Source organism: Psammomys obesus, unplaced genomic scaffold (genome assembly GCF_907164565.1).
Source record: "Psammomys obesus unplaced genomic scaffold, mPsaObe1.curated_primary_1811, whole genome shotgun sequence".
Taxonomy (NCBI): Eukaryota; Metazoa; Chordata; class Mammalia; order Rodentia; family Muridae; genus Psammomys; species Psammomys obesus.
The window spans coordinates 51,184,351-51,189,327 of record NW_026585895.1 but is presented as its reverse complement, the minus strand read 5'-3'; positions in this window follow the sequence as shown (position 1 = coordinate 51,189,327).

Sequence of the window (4,977 nt, the reverse complement as noted above, 5' to 3'; positions counted from 1 at the left end):
TTTGTATAACGTCCTCGAGATTTATCCAAGTCACGATGTGTCAGTGTCCTAAGGCTGGATATTTTCTTGTGTATGTGTGTACTTTACTGACCACTCACCTGCCCTGGAGTACCAGCTGGCTTTGACCTTCTCGCTGTTGTGAACAGCAAGCACTGCTTGAAACACTTCTTCAAAGACTCTGCTTTTAATGTTTTGGAGTAAAATATCCAGAAGAGGACTGCTGGATCATTTGGTAATTCTGTCTAATTCATTTATATTGAAGTTAATTTTTATTATTCTTGTTGTCTGTGTATAGAGGTCACAGTACAACTTTCAAAAGCCAGTCTCTCTGGTTCCATCATGGGATCTGAGCATCAGACATGGATGGTTAGGTTTGCTTGGCAGGTTGTTTTTGTTTGTTTTTTGTTTTGTTTTTGTTTAACCCAGAGTCAGCGCAACCCTGTTTATTGTTTTCTTTGAGATAGGCCTTGCTATATAGCCTTGCCTGGCCTGAAGCTCGTTAAGTGGACTGAGGTGGTATTGAACTTACTGCAATCCTCCTTCCTCTGCCTCCTGAGTGTTGGGACCATAGAACGTAACAGCACACCTGGATACTTTGAAGTTTTTGAAGACCCTTCTTATTGATTCCCACAGCACCTGTGTACCAAGGTTCTGGTTGCTCTACATTCTTTTTTCAACACTTGTTATTTTCTGGGGAGTTTGTGAATAGCCACATCCTAATGAAGATTAAGTGGAATCTGCCTGTGCTTTGACTCATTGTTCCCTAATGATTCATGACATTGTCCAGCGTGCTATGGGCCTTTTTGATCATCTAGAGACCTTTTCTTTTTAGAGGTGTTACTCTAAGTTCTTTGCCCATTAGAGCTATTTATTTATATATCTAATTTATTTAATTTACTTTCTGTGGATTGAACCCAAAGCTTTGCCTAAGCATATGGCTCACTGCTGAGATGTATCTCTAGGCCCCTTTGTCCATTTGGGGGATGGGGAGTGGGGGGTTATTTGTTCCTCTGACCTTGTAGTAGTGGTGATAGTTTCAGGATTATGTATTCGAGTGAATTCCTTGACCAATGAAACATTTGGCATCCCTGTCCCGTTCTGTGCTTATTAATAGAATTCATTCTGCTATTAGTAACAGTGTGTGGCGGGACGCGTGTGGGGGTCAGAGGCTGCTGAAATCTAGCGTCCTCATTGCCTCCCACCTGATTTTTAGATGTTTATTTGTTTATTTTATTTCACTTGTGTTTGTGGGCGGGAGCGAACGCATGTGTATCATGCCTTCATGCAGGAGCCTTTGGAGGAAGACAGTATCGGACCCCCTGGAACTGAATTACAGTGGGGAGCTATGACATGGGGGCTGGGAATCCAACTCAGGTCCACAGCAAGAGACTACGGTGCTCTTAACCACTGAGCCATCTCTCCAGCCCTGTCCACCTTAATTTTTGAGAGGCATCTCCAACTGAACCTGGATTCAGCTAGCCCGATAGCGGCACGCTTTAGGGATCCTCCTGTCTCTACCACCCCAAAGCAGAGTCACACACACACACATACACTGCCATGCCCAGATCCAAGTTCAGGCCCCCATGCTCACACACCAGGCATTTTACCAGGGTCTGAGCCATCTCTCCAGACCCTTGGGAAGAGAGAACCTCTGCTGAGGAACAGCCGTTCTTGGCCTGGCCTGTGGGCAGGTCTGTGGAGCATCTCCTGACTGATAATTGATGTGGAAGGGCCCAGTCCACTGCGGGTTGTGTCACCTTGAAGAAGGTAGTCTTACAGCACTTGGTGAGGCAGAGGCAGTCGGAGCTCTGTGAGTTCCAGGACAGCCTAGTTTAAGAAGTTCCAGGACAACACAGAGAAACCCTGTCTCAAAAAACAAAAACAAAAAATCGCCCCCCCCAAAAAAAAAAGAAAGAAAAGAAGGAAGGAAGGAAGGAAGGAAGGAAGGAAGGAAGGAAGGAAGGAAGGAAGGAAGGACAGAAAGAAGGAAGGAAGGGAGGGAGGGAGGAAGGAAGGAAGGGAAGGAAGGAAGGAAGGAAGGAGAGCAGGCTGAGCAAGCTGTAGGAAAGAGCCTGTAAGCAGCATTCCGCCTTGCTCTCTGCTCCTGCCTTCAGGTTCCCACCTGGCTTCCTCAATGATGGACTCAATGTGGAAATACAAGCCAATACACCAAGTTGTTTTTGGTCATGGTCTTTATCACAGCAACAGAAAGCAAACTAAAACACTCCTAACAGTACTTTCCATACCCAAAGCTTCAAACGTTTGTCTCTTGTTATTACCTGTGCCTTTTGGTGTCATGTCAAAGAAACAATTGCCAAATCCAGTGCCACAAAGTTTATGACCAGTGTTTTCTTCTGAGAGTTCTATGCCTTGCAGTGAGCCATGGATCTGTTCTGAGGATTTGCGTGTGGTGCCCACCTTCATGCCTCTGTGGACGGGTACCCAGTTGCCACAGCAGCACGTGTTTCACAAACAGTCTTAACGAGTTGACTTGCCCTGGAACTCTTGTCAGAAATCTTTTAAATGGTATGTGAGAGTTTGTTTGCTGTGCCTCCATCTCATCCCATTGGTCTACATGCCTTGTTGCCTTATTCTCCTCCCCATCCCCTCTCTTCATGTGTGCTAGGGATTAAAGACAGGGCCTCACACATGCCACGGTCAGTTAGTTTTAACTGTCCACTTTCAGCATCCGGAACCACCTAAGAAGGGTCTCAGTAAGGGATTGCCTAGATCAAGCTGGCCTTTGGGCTATTCTGCAGCACGCTGTCCTGATTCTGTTCATTGATGTGGGAAAGCCCAGCCCACAGTTCCTCGGTGCCGGGCTGGACACGAGTAAAGCGAGCAGAAGAGCAGCTGCGCCTGCGTTCATCCCTCTCCACTTTGGACATAAGGTGGCCAGCTGCTTCCAGTTCTTGTCATCTTGACTTCCAATGAATGATGGACCACGAGCCAAATAAACCCTAAGTTGCATTTTTGTCAGCATATTCCAGCACAGCAACAGACACGAAATAAAGCATTGTACCACCAAGCTACGCCTGCAGCCCTCCTCATCTCAAAGTCACTACCTCACTGTTTTATTTTGTTTTTTGAATAAAGTTTGAACTTGGGAAATGTAAATCCTCCAGCTTTTCTCTTTTTTAGGATTGTTTTAGGGTCAGCTATGGTTTGTTCCCCAAAGGTTCACAGGTCAAAAGTTTGGTCCTCACTGGAGCAGGATTGAGAGAAGGTAGAACCTTTAAGAGTTAGGGGCTACTGCTTGGTAATTGGGCTTGGGAGGATCAGTGGGGGAGGGGAAAGAGATTAATGCCCACCCTTCAGTCGTGGGTCAAGGCTGGATTACGCACTACAAACCTAGGCTAAGTAAAGCAAGGCTCTCCACCTGCTCAGACTTCTGCTGGATGGTGCCGTCTGCTGCCGTGTTCGGCATGAGACCTTTGCCCGGTGGGTCTGCCTCAATCAGTTGGACCATGAGCCAAAATAAACCGTTTTGGGTTGGGGATGTAGCTCAGTAGTGGGGTGTGTGAGACTTTGGTGATGCCTAGAACTATACAAACAAATGAACAAACTAAACAGATAAATAATACCGACAAGCTCTGCTTCTCTATAAAGTACCCAGTCTCAGATGTTTTGCTACAGTAACACAAAACAGACTTTCCTAGTCACTGGAGCTACTGTGTATGTTTCCTATTTCCACAATAACAGTATCAAGAGGAGGACACAGCCCTCTCCACTTTACATTTTAAAATTTCATTCAGAAGCATTTCATAGTAATAGCTCTTATTTCTTTGTTTGCTTTTGTTTTGAGCAGGATCTCATATCTCCTATAGCCTGAGATGACCTTGAACTCAGTATGTGGCTGATGTTGGGCTCAAACTCCTGACCCTTCTGCCTCCTATTCCCAAGTACAGAGATCATTGATGAGCTCCAACATACCTGGCTAACTTCTTGTAGTTTTCAGTGGGCAAGTATTTTGCCTCTTGACTAATTTAATGCCCAAGTAAGTAAGAATGTATGTGTGTATGTATGTATGAATGTATGTGTGTATGTATGTATGTATGTATGTATTTTGAGGTGGAATCTTGCTAAGATCCCCTTGCCTCAGCCTCACAGAGGATTGCAGGCACACCTCAACACATCTCACTGAATGTACATTATGAATTGTGTACATGCACGTGCCCAATTGGGTACAGGTTCATGTGGCTTGTGTGCCTTGTGCATGTGTGGAGACGGGAGGTCCATGTTCTGTCGTTCTCTACGACTCTTCTTCATCTGAGACACAGTCTCTCACTGAGATTAGATCTCATTTACTGGCTAGACTGGTTGGCCAGTGAGCCTCCAGGATCCTCTTCTCTACCTCCCCAGGACTAGGATTACAGGCATATGCCGCTGTGCCTGCCTTTTGTGTGGGTGCCAGGGATCTGAACTCAAGTTCTCATGCTCGCCTGGCAAGCACTTTACCCACTGAGCCATCTTCCTCAGCCCCTTATACCTGATTGGTAAAAAAAATTAGAACAGTAGCTTAAAAAATATTTGCTCATTGAATGTATACATGTATACGTGTGTGTGTGTGTGTGTGTGTGTGTGTGTGTGTGTGCATTAGAGGGTGTTGGTTCCTCTGGAGCTGGTGTTATAGACAGTTGTGAGCCCCAGACATGGGTACTGGGAAGTGAGAACACAGGGCTGATTTTGGAATAAGGGATTGTCAAGAGGACAAGCAACAGGTCTGGGACAGTGAGTGTCCAACCTGCCTTTCCCCATGTGTAGAGTGGTGGCCTGAGCCCAGAGCATTAGCCATTGCTCATATCTGAGTCACCTGCATTTGGATTATGACTGTGTCCTGAGCTTCTTTCTTTCTTTTCTTTCTTTCTTTCTTTCTTTCTTTCTTTCTTTCTTTCTTTCTTTCTTTCCTCCCTCCCTCCCTCCCTCCCTCCCTTCCTTCCTTCCTTCCTTCCTTCCTTCCTTCCTTCCTTCCTTCCT